The 19,736-nt window shown below is 37.2% G+C and overlaps 1 non-coding gene across 1 annotated transcript; it reads right to left on the bottom strand.

The window, feature by feature from the left end:
- Positions 1-4,549: 4,549 nt before the first annotated feature.
- On the bottom strand, positions 4,550-4,620 carry trnag-gcc (transfer RNA glycine (anticodon GCC)). The gene has a single exon. It is a non-coding gene; the product is annotated as a tRNA-Gly (tRNA).
- Between the last annotated feature and the right edge of the window lie 15,116 nt (positions 4,621-19,736).

Genomic DNA, 19,736 nt, shown 5'->3' with positions numbered 1-19,736 from the left:
TTTATTTATATAGCACAATTCAACACAAGGCAATTCAAAGTGCTTTACATCACATGAAGATCATTAAAATCACATTAAAATCAATAGAACGTAAAAAAAAAAGACAATCAAAATAGGAAATAAAATTATGCATAAAAATCGCATTTAATCACGAATAGAATAAAATAAATAAATAAATAAAGAATAAAACAAATACTACTACTACTGCTAATCATTGAAATCAGCAATGGAGTTAAGCACAAGAGGAATAGAAAGCAAATAGATTGAAATATATAGACATTTATGGATATGCAGTGGTAAACAAAAGCGTTTCTAGCCCTGATTTAAAGGAGCTAACAGTTTGAGCATACTTCAGACCTTCAGGTAACTTGTTCCAGAGGTGAGGAGCATAATAACTAAATGCTGCCTCACCCTGCTTGGTTCATGTTCTTGGGACATACAGAAGACCAGTTCCAGACGACCTTAGGGGCCTATATGTTTCATAGGAATCTAACAAATCAAGCATGTATTTTGGTCCAAGGCCATTAAGTGTTTTGTAGACAAGCAGTGGTATTTTATAGTCTATCCTTTGACTCACTGGAAGCCAGTGTAAGGATTTCAAAAACGGTGTAATGTGGTGCAGTTTCCTTGTATTTGTGAGGACTTAAGCAAATTTGTGAGGACTCTGGCTGCAGCATTCTGTACGAGCTGCAGCTTCCTGACTGATTTTTTATCAAGTCCTGTAAATATACCGTTACAAAGCCCCTTAATTCTGGCTATATTTTTTAGGTGGTAATAAGCAGATTTAGTGACAGACTTTAGATGGCTATCAAATTTTAGGTCTGAGTCAATAATTGATGTCTCATATTTCGTTTAAAAAAAAAAAAAAAAAAAAGCGACTTTAAAAAATGATTCACTCGCATATTTTAAACTTTTAAACAAATTATGTCACAATGAAATAAATGATGCTGTAAAAAAGTCACGGATATATACCTCATAACTATCGCTTAATTGTATTATTTTTTGTTACTGTCGCATTTTCTCCGATATGTTAGATGATAAATGATCAATCCAAACAAAGAAAATTTGAAAAAAAAAAAAAAAAAGTTTAAAAGGGTAAATATATGAAAAAGACGACCACTCCTTGATGTCTGCGATTTCTGCATCGCGACCCTTCTTATATTACCATGTTTAACACATAAAATCCCCAAAAAATCCAGCTGTGGCCATACACAGCTGTGAGTTGACACTCAGTGATACATGCTACATGGAGTTTTTTGATCAAAACATGGTAGGTATGCAATATTATTTTGTTATAGTCATGGCGTCTGTAATTCTACTCTCGCATGCTCTCACCTCCAGGTAGGGTTTTGGTGTTTAAAAAACATTTTTTTTTTTTTTTTTTTTAAATGCTCTCCTGTTCAAAAGTTTTCTTCCCCCAGGGAATTGGTATTTTAAGCTTTCCAATGATGTATCACACATGCATATAGGACAATTTTGAAAGTTGGCCAAATTAGGGTTCTCAGAGTGGAACTTCAAGTCACCTGAGTGTTTTCCGCCATGTATAATTGCTATTTATAATTGTACCAGCAGTATTGATTAAGTATTTAATGTAGCTTTTAGGGCTCTGGAACGAATTAATCGAATTGTAATGTGATGGGAAAATCCCTCTTGACATCCAACCATTTCAACTTAAAACCAAGTCCTTAAACAAATTTGTATGTAGAGGTACCACTGTATTATATTAATAATCATAATATTATTTGAAAATAATAGTAAGAAATTATACCATTTTTGTTGTGCACAGCACTTTTGAAATAGGGCTGAAATTGCTGCAATATTTTCCCCAGGACATGAAAAGTGAAAAGAAAAAAAAAACCAAGAGAAAATAGCATATTCTATAAACAAGAGTAGGCCAACATCACATTTTGGGATGTTCCAGTTACGCAGCAAATGCTTCACCAGTGTGGGATTCTATGAACTCGCATGCAGCACTGCACTTTCCAAATTAAATGTTTCAATGTCAACTCAGTGAACAGTTTTACTAAACAGAGAAAGTGGGGTGACGTCGCTGGTCCCAATATCTGTTGTAAAGCTGTTTGAGTGGCGGGACAGCCACCTCTGTGACTTAAGGTATTTGCTGTTTGTGACTTGCATTTTGATAACGTGTGAATCTTAAAAACTCGAAGCTTAAGTTTTCACCAAAGAAAAGGAGCAGGTTGCAGAGCATAGTCATTTGAGTAATTTTCTCAAACATCTCCAATTGTCCTTCCTATGAAATGAACTCACCACCATTTGATGCTATGGACCTCACAGTTGTCGCCGCCTCAAACTCTTTGTGGTCTTTTTGGTCCCATGTTTCGTTCTTAGGATTTTTGTAAGATTTCAGGAATTGAAACTCACCGTTTTTGTGCTGTCCCTCAGAACATTAGGCATGGACTTCATGCATGTCACTATTGGACATGCTGGAGGTTTCGTAATGAAATACAGTATTTCCAAACTGCTGACACTGTTACGGTGTCACACTGGGTTGTTCAGGTTTGACTTTAGCATGAGCATGATACAGCTTTAGCTATATAGATGCTTGACAAGCCATGCACTGAATACGTGATCACAAAGCAGTGAGTGCTCGGGGTCTGGGGGGCAGTTAGCCCCTAGGACCAAGAAGGAAGAGGGAAGTAATGCTCCATGTTTACATTTCTATTTTAGCGGTATCGGCGCATTAATTATTAATTCTCACCGATACCGAATACCGATAGTGAATGAGGGCCACTGTAGCCATGGGCTGAAGATGGTACACCTTCCACCAGAGCTCATCGATCGGTTTGAAAAATGGAAAGTGTTGCGGAAAGTATCGCATAGAAAATAGAGGATTCTGCTGAAACCAGTTGTGGACCTGTGCAGAGCGATGGAATGATACATTGTTCCAAAAGACAACGTATTGCATCAGTTTAAATTGGTTCACTGTCAGGATGTGCAATTTGTCCAGAAATGTCAGAATGTAAGATCTATTACAAGGGGCCATACTAGCATTTTTTGTAATGCCAAAGAAATATTGGTCAATCTAATGTAATCTAATGTAATCTAATGTAATCTAATCTAATCTAATCTAATCTAATCTAATCTAATCTAATCTAATCTAATCTAATCTGTCCGTCCGTCCGTCTGTCCGCCCGTCCGTCCGTCCGTCCATCCACAGTGTATCACAAAAGTGAGTACACACCTCGCATTTCTGCAGATAATTAAGTATATCTTTTAATGGGACAACACTGACAAAATGACACTTTGACACAATGAAAAGTAGTCTGCGTGCAGTTTATATAATAGAGTTAATCTATTTCCCCCTCAAAAGAACTCAAAACATAGCCATTAATATCTAAACTCCTGGCAACAAAAGTGAGTACACCGCATGGGAACTACGTACATCCCTAAATGTCCAAATTGAGTACTGCTTGTCATTTTCCTTTCAAAATGTCATGTGACTCGTTACAGGAGTGCTGTCAGCATTACTGCAGAGATTGAAAAGATGGTGTGGGGGGGGGGGGGGGGGGGGGGGGGAGTGGTGTCATTCCCGCCACCATGCTTGACTGTAGGCATGACACACTTATCTTTGTACTCCTCACCTGGTCGCCGCCACACATGCTTGAGACCATTGGAACCAAACAAATTAATCTTTGTCTCATCAGACCATAGGACATGGTTCCAGTAATTCATGTGCTTTGTTGAGAAATCTTCAGCAAGCTGTTTGCGGGCTTTCTTGTGTACCATCTTCAGAAGAGGCTTACTCCTGAGGTGACAGCCATGCATACCAATTTGATGTAGAGTACGGCGTATTGTCTGAGCACTAACAGGCAGACCCCCTACCTCTTCAATCTCTGCAGCAATACTGACAGCACTCCTGTAATAAGTCACAAGACATTTTGGAGGGAAAATGACAAGCAGTACTCATGCGGTGTACTCACTTTTATTGCCAGGGGTTTAGATATTAATGGCTATATTTTGAGTTATTTTGAGGGGAAAATAAATTAGCTCTATTATATAAGCTTCACACAGACTACTTTTCATTGTGTCAAAGTGTCATTTTGTCTATCTATCTATCTATCTATCTATCTATCTATCTATCTATCTATCTATCTATCTATCTATCTATCTATCTATCTATCTATCTATCTATCTATCTATCTATCTATCTATCTATCTATCTATCTATCTATCTATTTGATACACTGCTAATGGGAAAACCCATTGCCATTGTATCAAATACTATTATACAGTAAAATATATTTATCCTGGGAGTACCACGTCAATTTTTGTTGTTTCACAATGGCAAAGTAATCGCATCAAAACCTTAAACCAATAACTGTCAACATGGCATTAAAAAGTTCAAATTAATGCTTCACAACCTGAACCTTATTCCCGTTAACATGGGAAACATAACACTTGAAAATAAAAAAATTAAGCGATATCAATGACTTGACTCCAGGCAAATGACAAATTTTGCTAATAGAGTGCTTATTAAACCACATACACTATACATATAGTTTCGGGTTGGGGGATTAGACTCACAAGATGCATTGGCTGGGAATCAAACCCAAGCCTCTTGCATGGCAAGCAAGAATTCTACCACTGAACTACCAATGCTCAGACAGAGGAAAAAATGAAACTTTTCATTGATAACAGAAACATTTAATTTAACAAGCATGTTAAAACGCAGCAAAAATGTTAACCTTATCAAGGTATAACAGAATATCACTGCATTATAGCGTTAAACTAAACATCAAAACGTGAAACTATCAAGCAGCAATGGCTGGGAATTCGACCTCAGCCTCCTGCATGGCAAGTGAGAAATATTACCACTGAACTACCAATGCTTAATGGGAAAATGCGACAAAAGTGAAACTTATCTTATACTAAGCATTCAAGACAAAATTCAGTCATTTTCATTTCACATTTGAATAAATACACTGAACAAACAAAAAATCTGAAACTTATCATGGTATAATGGAACGTCATTACGTTACAATGTGAAACCAATCATATTAAACAATGAAACCATTATTTGATTAATTAAAGTTGGCAAGTTTGATTTAAATGATTAGGCCTGCTCATACAGTACTAAGTGCATCATGCTTAGTATCATACTTAAAGTTTCAAGTTGTAGGGTATTGAATTCAGGTGCTGTACTGGCTGAGAATCGGACCCAGGCCTCTCGCATGACAAGCGAGAACTCTACCACTGAACTATCAATGCTTACATGACAAGGATTTGTGAAAAAATGAAACATTTCATTAAACGAGCAAAGATTAAACGTCAGTCAAAAAGTGAAACTTATCATTGTAAAACAGAACTAATCATATCAAAACTTGAACCCAATGAAGAGAAACATGTCGTCATAAACTTAATGCATCATATCGTGAAACCCTCCGCATAGACTTCATAATAATATTGACGGGACGCCCCTTCAAGTAGGGGGCCGTCCCACACTCCGCTTCAGTCGGTCGAAGTCGGTTGCATTTAATCTCAAACACATGCAGCGATCCAATGCCACATTTAGGTTGAAAAAGTACAAAAGCTGTACCGCATACAAACAGGAAGGATTGTCTCAGGAGTGATTTGGTCGATGATTAAGGGATAATCTTTTTTTTTTTTTTTTGTACCATGCATGCATTTTGAAACCTTGTGAAAAAAATTAATGGGAGAAATTAACCGCTCTGGCACTGGCTTCATGATTCACAATATTTACGCAAAATAAATGCCCCGTTTTTTGCTTTTAACCAAGAATCGAAACCTTTTTACGTTCAAATCTATCAAGAATTCACAAGAATTTTCAACGTAAAAAGTTCTTTGTGGTGCTAAAGCGGCACCACAGTGGCTTAAAGCCTAGCAGCACATTCGACATATTTACGTAAAATAAATGCTAACTGCCCGGTTCTTTGCTCTTTTAACAAAGAACCGAGACTGTTTTACATCCATATCTATAAAGAAATCAGGGATTTACGCATTTATTCACAAGAATTTTCAGCGTAAAAAGCTCTTTGTGGTGATAAGGCGGTGCCACAGTGGCTTAAAGATTAGCAGCACATTCGACATATTTACACCCGGTTCATTGCTCTTTTAACAAAGAATCGAGACTGGATTACGTCCATATCTGCTGTATAAAGAAGTCAGGGACTTAAGCATTTGGTCACAAGAATTTTCAAAATAAAATGGTCTTTGTCTGTGTCTCCACTCGGCTTTGACAGAGATAGGCCCCCTATCAATCGGCCCCGCGCCCTGTGTTCCGTCAATATATTATGAAGTGTATGCTATCCGTATTGACAGTTGGTACATACCACTTCCGATTCCCAACCATTGCAGTATCTGAAGCATGATGCTATCAATTTATCCATTGTAACTTTTATTGGGACTAATACAGGGTTTGAATAAAGACTCCACAAATTTACCCACCATGAAGGAAATTATTTTGAAATTATTAATTCAAAATATTACCTTATCTCATGTAAAACATTTTTACCCCAATATTATTTTTGGATATTACATTGTGTGTGTGCACTGTGCATGCGATGCATGTCCAAGATGTAAAGTTAGCAAGACAAATGTTGAGTTTGATACTTGATCATTTAATGCTCTTTTCTACCAATCATGATTAGGATTCTTGGCGAATTATTGGTCGGCCTGCATGGCTGATTTTTTATATTTTGTTTTCTTTTCCCTTACCTAAAATTAGATCCCCACACAGACGTCTCCATTTGCCGCAGGATCGTCACATCACAACATTACATTATTTAGTAAGTGTTTGTGATGTAGTGTGATTTTCTCTCCACTATCCAAGCGATTATGATGGCACGGATGAGGTCTCGCAAAGCCAAGCCTTTTGTTCCCCCATGAGAATGTCCCCCAAAACAGCATCTGGCCTTGCCTAAAGCCAAAAGCACATGTGCATACACACCAAACAACACACATGTGTGCAGACACATTTGCCATTTATACCCTATCTTAAATTTCTCTGAGCCTTGAAAACACTTAAAAAAATAATTCCTGTAATAGCTCTTTAACTTTTTAACACAGCCCATACTGTATATTTAATGATGTTTCTTAACACTGTATGGACAACGCTTCACTTTGATTGGCTACTGGCAAGATTGCTTTGGAAAAATGTTTTTCATATAAAGACCAAAGTCATTCTCCATTAATTTAGCCTGTTTCATATATAAAATATGTCGAAATGGGAGTGTGTCACGGTTGAAATGTGCTATCTGTGTAGTTATTTATTTTTTTTAATTGGAATCATGTTTTCATGTGAATTTTTCCTGGAATTGGTCATGGTGTGACGTCACACCATGCCTTATTGTGCAGGTATCTGCCCTCTTCGTTTATCCTTCATGCCCACTAATATGGGGAAGGGTTAGCACTGAGAGCCATCTGGACTCTGGAGGTTGCCACTTCCTAATTCTAAACTGTGCCACATTAAAAGTGCACATGACAGCAAAAAGCATGTTTATTTCATATTCCACACTGTGTTTTATGCTCCTGAATGGAATGGACCGCTTGGATGTGTGTGGAAGCGATCGTTTTATATATTCAAATTTTGAATCCCGCGCCATGAAAATTAGTGACCTCTGGCTCCAGTTTCGGGTTTAGGACAAATGCGAATGTGACGTCACCATGGTCAGCATCTCACAATACAGCACTGCTTTATAGCATGCAGATGGACTGCGGATTCCGCTGATTTTGCGGATTAATTCGTTTATTTTTCGCATCACGCCAGTCAAATGTCAGCAGCCTTTTGTAGCTGCACCATGGAGAGGCGTGTGAGCCCTTTTGGGTTTCAGAAAGTTCCTGTTCACTCCGAGATCGGCCATAACAAGTGTGCAACAACTGTAGGACCATTGGACTTACGAGGAAGTGAGTAAACATTGTGTTTTGTGTTATGTCAAATACTGGGATCATGGCACACGTTTTAATACGGAGGTGGCTTGCATTTTGTGGCCGACATGCTCCTTCTCCTCCAAGAATGCCACTCGGCCGAAAACCAGTGGCTTGTCGCACATCCCCCCGCCGGGAGAGCGCTATACTCAGTTTATTGCCCTCTTCGGTGCCCGGTATTCTGTCAAATTTTCCACCCCCCCAGACACTGCAAATTTGTTTAAAAATGGCCGCGAATACTGCGATTATAAAGTAAACACTACAAACTTTCTTTAAATAAAGGAGTATTTACTTACCTATGATCATGGACGGGCATGTAGAAAAGATACATCCTGCCATGTTAGCTGAACAACAACTGTACACCACTCTCTCACTGTTTACGACTTCGCCGTGTAGTTAAGCATTTATTTACTAGGGGTGCAACGGTTCAGTTAGCCCACGGTTCGGTTTGAACCTCGGTTTCGGGATCACGGTTTCGGTTCGGTTTTGGTTTGCGTTTTGCATTTTTTAAAATTTTTTAAACGGCCTTTATTTTGCTTTAAAAAAAAAAAAATGAAATAAACACTTAAAATGTAAACATTTTCGACTGTTAAAATGCCTCTTAGCTCTTTGGCTAGTGTAGTGACTGACTACTGAAATACACACACAGTAGTAAAAAAGTTACTTGGCAAAGTAACTGGTAATACCTTTCATGTTTTTTTTTTTTTTTTAATTAAAAAAAAAAAACAAATAAACCCAAAAACATAGTAACCTTTGCTATGCTTGGAGGTCATTTAATGTTGTGAATCAACCGTTAAAGTTCATAAAATTGCTCCCGTTTTTGCATTAGTTCCCTTCTGTCTACTTTCGACGTGAAAATTTTAAAACTGACTCAAGTCAAGATTTTGCCGATTTAGGAGTATTTTAGACAAAACGTTGCTAAGGTTCGCTCGTAAGGTTTACTACAACAGAGCCTTTCTGAGAAGTTTACTGCTCTAAAATGGCGGCTGTTTACTAACGCTACCGAGTCTGTCATTTCGCATATAGTTCTATATGCATGAGATATCTAGGCGTATATTGTATGTTGTCGTAATATTGGAGCCACCTAGCCTAGCATCGCCTTTGCTACAGCGTCTCAACAAACACTCTTCCCTCTCAGAGTCTCTGACTTTTCTCGCGTCATTCAACCAACGCATTGTCTCGTTGCAGAAACGGTGACCAAATCCGAACGGATGAAAAAAAAACGTAATGCACGAAAAACGTGCAGATTTTGAACGTAACGTACGGCGTACACATTTAAAAATGAGTGCTCACTTGTACAAATAATGATGAGACCGTACAATTTGACAGGTATGAATTATAGTGGACCGTCACAGTTAGGTAGGAGCACTCTGTAGCACGAGATGTCCAACTTCCATCTATCAGTGGTCAGGGCGAAACTATGTTCTTTAGCGAAATCATCTTCGATGGCTTTGCGTGCCATTTCATAAATGTCGGGGATTACGTTGTTGGAGAAATACAGTATGACCGCAAGGGAACAATGTAACGCGGGTCAAGTGTTGCAAATACATTAACGAAGCCCGCCGTGTGTTTTCACTGGTGTCATCTGCGGGGTTGTCTTACCCTGAGAAAGTGATATCTGTGGGTGATGCCGGCTGAGGTGCCGGAGTCATGTTATAAAAGCGCTGAGCAATGCTTGCAATTTTTTTTTTCTTCAATATTTTCTCTCCCTCCGCATTGTAGTCCACGGGGACACCAAAATGTTGCCACACCGCAGATTTGAAAGAAGCCAGTGCTTCCTCAAAATTCGGTCTCTCCACTCCTCCGCTCGCCATAGCTATTTGTTTTCTTTCTTGTTTCACTTTCACTTCGCTCGTAAGCGAAAGAGGACGTTACTCGACTTCTATTACACAGGTGCTTGACAGAGATCCGACATTTACTTGCAGGGCGGGAATTTCTACACAGCGGTGCTTCACGTCACACACAGGCACACAGAGCTCGATCAATTCATTCCACAAGCGTTCAGAATACATTAATTGTAAAACCGAAAAGGCATAAAGTTAGTTAAAATTATTTACACCATATTCTTGTTTACCATGTGGCAGCTACGCACTCCTCCGACGTCGGCCAGTTTGTCCGGCGGTAATTCTCCTGCTGCTTCCCTGGCAAACATGCTCTCCTCCCACAGCTGTAACTTGCTCGCCCCCGGGCGGGTTGCCGATCTGCAAAGACAATCGACAACCCCGCCACCGTGTGACATGATCCAAGCTAGTTTTGTGTGATTTAGAATAGACTTTGAAACATCACTGGGTTAGGGTTAGCATGTCGGCCTGCTGTCACGCCACCTGGTTTGTTTATGCTCTCTGAAGCCGGGGTATGGAAATCACAAAAGCCAGACTAATTCCAATGGCATAAAATATCGTTCGGGAGGTGCGACAATAAAGGTGAAGTCTTACTCCATTATGGAGTAATTTTGTCATGTACTAAATAAATGCATTTTTTAACCCTATACTTGTGCATTGCTGGGATTTTAACTTTTTGTAACAAGAGTGTTATTACCACACGCTACTATGATGCAATGCTAGAAATGTAAACAACATCTCAAAAGATCCTCCTATAAGACAATGACCTCCAGCCTTGACACACTATGTTCCATTTTGGAACCAGAAAGTCCAAGCAAAAGCCTGCCTCCTGACTGGAGTACTGTGGTATCGCTACATATGAATTTAAATCGTTTTCGGACGTGGTTTGTAAGTTGAAATGGTCGTATGTCGAGCAAGATTTTCCCATAAAAATACATTATAATTCGATTAATTTGTTCAACAGCCCAAATACCCACGCTAAATCCATAAAAAATACTGCAGTTATAATCACTAATAGCGATTACACATGGCAAAACAAATGAATTATTAACACAAAAATCGTAATAATAATAATAATAATAATAATAATAATAAATTGAGATTTTAAAAAAAGGTTTTTTTTATTGTCATCTTAATTTATAAAGACTGGCAAATAGAGGTGGCAGGATACGTCGGGTGCATTCGGATACGGAGAGCCGTGTTCTAATTTAACAAATGCATTTAATAACACACATGTAAAACAAATAAAGTAAGAAAAAGTAAATAACAAAAGCGTTTTTATTTTTATTGTCACCTTAACTTACTGGCGAACGGAGGTCGGAAGGAGGAGTCAGCGGTTGTCTAGGTAGCTAGAGGGTGGGGCGACTGGTGAGCCATGTTGTCTTGCCAGTTCACTCACGCATACACCACACTCATATTTTTCCATCATTTCCTTCTTAATTTCATTGGTACGTGTCATCTTTTTCCCTTTTTCACCACCTGCTCTAACATTCTTGGGACCCATGTTGATTCCTCTCACAAAAAAATCTGCCGTGCGTCCGTCATGCGGGAAAACAATCAAGTCATCATTTTTCGAGCATGTCGTCATATATCATACTGTATATGTTCCTTTTTAAAACTAAAAATAAACATGAAAATAACAATAATTTATCACACATAAACAATGAGGTCAAATGCTGATACCATTTACGCTACCGTTCAAAAGTTTGGGATCACTTTGACCCCAAACTTTTGAACCGTAGTGTATCATATGGGATTTTTCATTATGTATAATCCAGTTCAAAAGTTTGGGGTCACAGTGACCACAAACGTTTGAATGGGTGTTTTCTAGTGCAAAACAATGGAATATAAACAGATTCAGACCACTGACTTCACCTTTCCCACATTATTCAAAACAATTCTTATAAAAAAAAAAAAAAAAATCTGGCTTTATTATAATAGTATACAGTGCTACTATATGAAATAGTATTTTTATAATTATAATAATTATTCGTTGCCAATCATATTTTTCATAAAGGGCATTTATTTTAAAGCTATTCTTAGTGTAGAATCTGAATTCTGTAGTAATATGGTATTTACATTATAGTATTAATTCTGAAGTATGTGGGATTAAGAAATCATTATTTATATGACGAAATGATGTGCTTTTATTTTGAAATGTTCACCAGAAGTACGTTCGCTAAACCGCTAACCGTTAGCTTTACACTCTGCAAAAAAAAACACTTTTCGTCATTGCTTGTGGTGTCACTAATTTTCATTTTTTCTTTTGCAAATGGTGTCAACCAGCAATCTTTCGTGTTTGAAGTGTCACCTTTTAACCGCAAGTTTGCGTTTTGGACAAGACTACAAATGTTTTATAGCAGGCTAAAGTAGGTTGACATTTTTTCCCCATTAGTCTCAATGTAGCAATGCTAATGTTTACAATGTTTAATATAGATGTGTTTCCTTATTTTTTATGTCTGAACTGTAATTCTACGGCGTTTTGATGACCAATAAACATCTGTGAAATGAACTGGAGTCTCAAATGTCATCTGCACGCACGCACAAATGTATGCACGCACGCGGTGATAAAACGCAGCCGTGAAAATTACCGCCCTCATTTTTATTTACCTTGTGATAAATGAACTCATTGCATATCTGGACAGGCTGAGCAACTTCAATAAAACATGTTTTTAATTCAAAACGGCAAATTTCGCCGAAAGGTGAGAGATTTTCATGCCTGCAGATGACAAGTCAAATTTTACGTCGGATGTAAAAAGGATCGTATGTCGAAGCGATTGTATGTCGGGGTACCACTGTACATGCTGTATCCTCTGAGTTTGTGGAACTGACCACAAACAGTGGGGCAAATAAGTATTTAGTTAACCACCAATTGTGCAAGTTCTCCTACTTGAAAAGATTAGAGAGGCCTGTAATTGTCACCATGGGTAAACCTCAACCATGAGAGACAGAATGTGGGAAAAAAAACTGAAAATCACATTGTTTGATTTTTAAAGAATTTATTTCCAAATTAGAGTGGAAAATAAGTATTTGGTCACCTACAAACAAGAAAGATTTCTGACAGTCAAAGAGGTCTGACTTCTTCTAACGACGTCTAACGAGGCTCCACTCGTTACCTGTATTAATGGCACCTGTTTTAACTCATTATCGGTATAAAAGACACCTGTCCATAACCTCAGTCAGTCCCACTCCAAACTAATCAAATCTCCTTCCATCAGCAAGTGCACTGAAGATGAGACGTGGCTGGGTCTTTCAGCATGACAATGATCCCAAACACACACCCAAGGCAACAAAGGAGTGGCTTCGTAAGAAGCATTTCAAGGACCATGAGTGGCCTAGCTAATCTCCAAATCTCAACCCCATAGAAAATCTGTGGAGGGAGTTTAAAGTCCATGTCACAAAAATCTGTGGAGGGAGTTTAAAGTCCATGTCACCCAACGACAGCCCCAAAACATCACTGCTCTAGAGGAGATCTGCATGGAAGAATGGGCCAAAATACCAGTAAGAGTGTGTGAAAAGCTTGTGAAGAGTTACAGAAAACGTTTGGCCTCCGTTATTGCCAACAAAGGGTACATAACAAAGTATTAGATGAACTTTTGATATTGACCAAATACTTATTTTCCACCATGATTTGCAAATTCTTTTAAAATCAAACAATGTGATTTTCTGTTTTTTTATTCCACATTCTGTCTCTCATGGTTGAGGTTTACCCATGTTGACAATTACAGGCCTCTCTAATATTTTCAAGTGGGAGAACTTGCACAATTAAGTGTTGACTAAATACTTATTTGCCCCACTGTATAAATACCACAGTGCTTTTCTCTTTACTTCATTTGAGTATTTGTACCAAGACTAATAAATGTCAAATTTGAGAGATAAACTATACCTCTAATCCCAGGAGTCGGCATCATTTTTTTTCACCACAACTAATCGGTAGCAATTTTCATTTAGGAGCAACAGAGGCAGTTAACTTGTTCAGTCCCAAACAAAATGAAGGTCATCACGAAGATAAACACACCTTGACAGTGAAATTTATAAATTTATAAATTCCATTGAAGTCTCACCAGCCAACACTACAGTGCCAAAACACAGAGAAAGACTGTCAAGTATTCAAGCTTAAAACCCTTAAAAACCCTTAACTTTACTCCGTTGGCTGAACACTCCTCACAGAGACCCCCATGAGTGGCATCAATGAGAACATGCAGGCTTAAGTGAATGTTTACTTCCCCTAATGACTTTCTGCCTCAGTGCTAAGTAAATGCAATTGCTCTGCCACTCGTTGACTTGTCTCACATGGAGATAATACCTCATCCCAGCGTCTGTGTACCAGCCGCTCGTTGACACTCGATAATTTGCTGGACGTTATTATTTTGGTTTTGTGATAATTCGGTAGTATGGGACGGCAGAAAGCAGCCCCAGACCCAGATCATCTCACTCCCACCTCCGTGTTTAATTGTTTGGTATAATGTGTTTTCTCATAAAATGTGGTGTTACATTTACAGCAGGTTTAAGGAAACATTGACCAAAAAGTGTAGAATACTATATTCTCTCAAAGGTCTTAGGGATAATTCAGAGTTTTTTTTAATCTAATTTTGCTGGTTTGGTTTTTTTCTTACATTTTTGCAAATGTAAGAAGAGCGTTTATATTTATTTTTTATGTGCAGTGGTTTTGGCCTTGAAACTGTGATTGATGTGCCGTGGGTACGTGTGTGTAAAAAGAGGATCCCAAAGCTAATGGCAGGAACTACTGTATTGGCCCGAATATAGGACGGCCCTGATTATAAGACGACCCCCTCTTTTTCAAGACTCAAGTTTGAAAAAAGACTTTTTGAACACCAAATTAATTTTTATACAGAAAATAATTACAGTACATCCGAAACAAATGATTATAACAATATATTTGAGAGAAAAAGCATGTTATTTTGCCTCATTCAAATCTTACTATCTGAACATTTAAATATGTAAACTAAAGTGCAATCACATTTGTAAATGAATGGCTTCTGGTTTTTGAAATGTAAATAAACCAATCTATTGTGATAAAACAACAGAATTGCAATAACTGCATTAACCATCAAAGTGACGTCGAACTGTAACTGTAGTCTTGAAACAAATCTGAATAAGGAAAAACATTGCAATAAAATAATGCAAACTGGTTAAACTTGAGAGGAGCTTAAATCTGTCATGACAGAACATCGCTTCAATGATATCTGGCGCCCTTTAGCGTCGTGAATGGGGAGAGTAGCTGAGATCTGTCATGACAGAACATCGTTTCAATGATATCTGGCGCCATCTAGCGTCGTGAATGGGTATAATGTTTAGACCGCGAATATAAGATGACCCCCTCTTTTTCAGTCTTATTTCATTTCAAAAAACACCGTCTTATATTCGTGACAATACGCTATTAATAATATAAAACACTTGAGATGTGTGGTTTACAAAACAAATTTTACTATTGCTGTGATTTTTTTGGGGTTTGCGATATATTGCGATATTATAAAGCGATATTAAAAAAAAAAAAAAAATATATATATATATATATATATATATATATATATATATATATTTTTTTTTTTTTTTTTTTTTTTTTTAAAGACATTTTCACTTGATGACTTGAATACCTTTTTGGAAGGACTGGATGGGTCACCATGACCAGAGTGTACAGTGATACCTCGTTTTTCGTGGTTAATGGGGACCAGAACCCGTCACGATAATTAAAAAAAATGCGAAGTAGCGCACATCAACCCCCCCGAAAAGAATTTTTTTAAAAAATTATATATATACATATATATATATATATACATATATACATACAGTGGGGCAAATAAGTATTTAGTCAACCACTAATTGTGCAAGTTCTCCCATTTAAAAATATTAGCGAGGCCTGTAATTGTCAACATGGGTAAACCTCAACCATGAGACACAGAATTTGGAAAAAAAAAAACAGAAAATCACATTTTTGATTTTTAAAGAATTTATTTGCAAATCTTAATACTTTGTTATGTACCCTTTGTTGGCAATAACAGAGGCCAAATGTTTTCTGTAATTCTTCACAACCTTTTTACACACTGTTGCTGGAATCTTGGCCCATTCATCCATGCAGATCTCCAATAGAGCAGTGATGTTTTGGGGCTGTCGTTGGGCAACATGGACTTTCAAATCCCTCCACAGATTTTCTATGGGGTTGAGATCTGGAGACTGGCTAGGCCACTCCAGGACCTTGAAATGCTTCTTACCAAGCCACTCCTTTGTTGTTCTGGCTGTGTGTTTGGGGTCATTGTCACGCTGAAAGACCCAGCCACGTCTCATCTTCAATGCCCTTGGAAGGATATTTTCACTCAAAATCTTTCGATACATGGCCCCATTCATTCTTTCCTTTACACAGATCAGTTGTCCTGGTCCCTTTGCAGAAAAACAGCCCCAAAGCGTGATGTTTCCACCCCCGTGTTTCACAGTGTTCTTCGGATGCAATTCAGTATTCTTTCTCCTCCAAACACTAGAACCTGTGTGTCTACCAAAAAGTTCTATTTTGGTTTCATCTGACCATAACACATTCTCCCAGTCCTCTTCTGGATCATCCAAATGCTCTCTAGCAAACCGCAGACGGGACTGGACGTGTACTTTCTTCAGCAGGGGGACACGTCTGGCAGTGCAGGATTTAAGTCCCTGGCGGCGCATTGTGATACTGCTAGTAGCCTTTGTTACTGTGGTCCCAGCGCTCTGTAGATCATTCACTAGGTCCCCCCGTGTGGTTTTGGGATTTTTGCTCACCGTTCTTGTTATCATTTTGAGGCCGCAGGGTGAGATCTTGCATGGAGCCCCAGATCGAGGGAGATTATCAGTAGTCTTGAATGTCTTCCATTTTCTAATAATTGCTCCCACAGTTGATTTCTTTACACCAAGCGTTTCACCTATTGCCGATTCAGTCTTCCCAGCCTGGTGCAGGTCTACAATTTTGTCTCTGGTGTCCTTTGGCAGCACTTTGGTCTTGACCATAGTGGAGTTTCGAACGTGACTGATTGAGTTGTGGACAGGTGTCTTTTATCCCGATAATGAGTTAAAACAGGTGCCATTAATACAGTCAACATGTGGAGCCTCGTTAGACCTCATTAGAAGAAGTTGGAGCTCTTTGACAGCCAGAAATCATGCTTGTTTGTAGGTGACCAAATACTTATTTTCCACTCTAATTTGGAAATAAATTCTTTAAAAATCAAACAATGTGATTTTCTGTTTTTTTTTCCACATTCTTGGGGGGGGGGGGGGGGGGGGGGGGCTTTCATATTTCATTTTATTCACAAAGGCATCCAAAATTACATTTGAAAACCATAATTTGAAACACATACTGTAAATAAGAAATAAAAAAAAGTAACATTTCATATATATCTATTTTCATCATTTGCGTCAAGAGCTGTTTGTTAGTTTGGACACCCCTTGAAGGAAGTTGTTCCTTGACGTAACTTTGAGCGCATATATAAAATGCTCACTAGCCGATGAGTTATTTGTCAATGAACAATGAACCAGCGTACGTTTCATATTTCATCTGATTTTTTTTCCTTTACTTGATTGAAAGCGCGCACTCGCTGACTGTCCGGAAAGCGAGAGCAAAAACTTTTTTTTTTTTTTTGCAATTTCTTAAATGTTCATATTACATTCATTAAACCTGCAGCCAGCACAAATATTTTCAGGGCTTCAAAAAGTAATTAACTAAGTAAGCAAGTAAATAAACCTAAATGTACGCCAATGCTCCCCTAAAAGTTAAATACACCTAAATATGCGTGTACAGAAAAACGGATAATTTTTTTATGGAAAGTCTGTTACCTTTTGGTGAATATTGTGTACAACAAAATCTCTGTTTTTGACTTCCCAATTGTGGATAGAAGAAAAACAAAAATCATGAAAAATACAAAATACACTATCTTCTTCACATGGACTTTTTTTCTTGCAATATTATTGTCTGATTATGATATGAACACTCACGTGGAATACCGTAGTCATTGCATAATACGACAAAATGGATGAGGTGCTCCAGTCAAGTCTTATCACATGATCGAGACAATCCATGATAGGCTGATCACAACTAATGAAAATCAAACCAAAAATCTTGTCAAAAAAAAAATTATTCAGATCACATTAAGCAGAAAATCAAGCTGTGGCAAGATGACCGCTATGGAGGACCAGGAGTGAAAACATTTAATAAATACACAATTATATGAATCATTAAATGGGTTATAAAATATTTCTATTAAAATACTTATTTAATTAAATATTTCATTATTTATGTATTTATTTCAATTTTCATTTATTGATTTCAATTTATTTTTATTTACATTCTTATTTTATTTTATCGATATATTTCAATTTATATTCATTTATTTCGATTTTTATTTAATTATTTCAACATTTATTTCCGTTTTATTTACTCCAATATATATCGATTTATTCCAACATTTATTCATTTATTTCAATTTTTAGTTATTTATTTTAATATTTATATCTGCAATTCTTGATTTCACTTTTTATTTATTTCATTGTTGCACTCTTGTTCAAGAAAAAAAATTATCTGTCGTTGGCTCATCAAACTCGGTGGGCAGGCGTGAACTAGGTGGGGTTTGAGTTGAGTGAGTCAACTACATGGCTCTGGAGTCAAACTAGTGCACCTTCCTTTCCAACATGCATGCTAAGGGTCCAAATTTCCTGTGTCAATGTTTTCTGTCTAACATATCCGTTATTAAATTCCGAGAAAGCTCATGCAGAACCTCAGCAATCGCTGCCATGCGGGGAAAGAAGAGGCACTAGCTTGACGGTACTGTACTGTAGCTTGACTCGCTCAAGTCAAACCCCGCCTAGTTCATACCCGCCCACTGAGTTTGATGAGCCAATGACAGATAAAATCATTTCATGTAGTTCAAGGGGAACAAGAGTGCAAGAATGAAGCAAAAATCGAAATAAATAAATACTATAAATAATAATAATAATAATAATAAGAAGAAGAAGAAGAAGAAGAAATAAATACTGAAATAAATAAATATACTGTATATTGAAATAAATGCATGTTGAAATAAGTGAATACAATGGAGATAACTGTTGAAATAATTAAATAAATGCTTAAGTCAATAAAAAGTGATATATAAACATTGAAATAAAAAGTGAAATATATAAATACATAATACATAAACATAAATATTGAAATTAAAGCAGTTTATTGACACATTATTTGTGTATTTATTAATATTATATATATATATATATATATATATATATATATATATATATATATATATATATATATATATATATATATATATATATATATATATATATATATATTAGGGCTGTCAAAATTAACGCGTTAACGCGCGGTAATTAATTTTTTAAATTAATCACGTCAAAATATTTGACGCAATTAACGCACATGTCCCATTCAGACAGTATTCTGCCTTTTGGTAAGGTTTACAGTAAGGCTTTTTATGCTGTCTAACAGCGAACTCTTGTGGTCGCTTTGCGACATGGTTTACTTTTTTCTTGCCAGTTCTATATGGCTGCACGACGTCTCTGTTGTGCTTATATGATCCTTGGACAAGTTTTGTCCGTAAGTATGGTTGTTGTAAAGAATGTACATATTATATTAATAAGCGAAATGTTATATTTTTTGTATGAGACGCTTTTTGTTTATGTTCAGTTAACCTGTATAGCGTGCTAAGCTAACGTTGTTGCTAATGCAATGCTTGTGTACTTTTTTTTGTAGCTTTACGACGGTCTAAAGAGGACAATGGTTTGAGGCCATTTTATTAATAAATCAGATGAAAAAGGAAGAAGTCTGATTATTTAGGCGTCGTTCACTAGCTGTCTAGCTTTGGAAAAAGTAGACGCTTCGGCATGAGGACAGCATAGACAGATTTAAATGACAGTAGAGTGAAATGCCCACTACAGTCCTTATGTACCGTATGTTGAATGTATATATCAATCTTGTGTCTTATCTTTCCATTCCAACAA

This window comes from Corythoichthys intestinalis, chromosome 7, assembly GCF_030265065.1.
Source record: "Corythoichthys intestinalis isolate RoL2023-P3 chromosome 7, ASM3026506v1, whole genome shotgun sequence".
Classification (NCBI taxonomy): domain Eukaryota; kingdom Metazoa; phylum Chordata; class Actinopteri; order Syngnathiformes; family Syngnathidae; genus Corythoichthys; species Corythoichthys intestinalis.
Note: the sequence above shows the minus strand (reverse complement) of the source record. Positions and strands in the feature narration are given on the sequence as shown.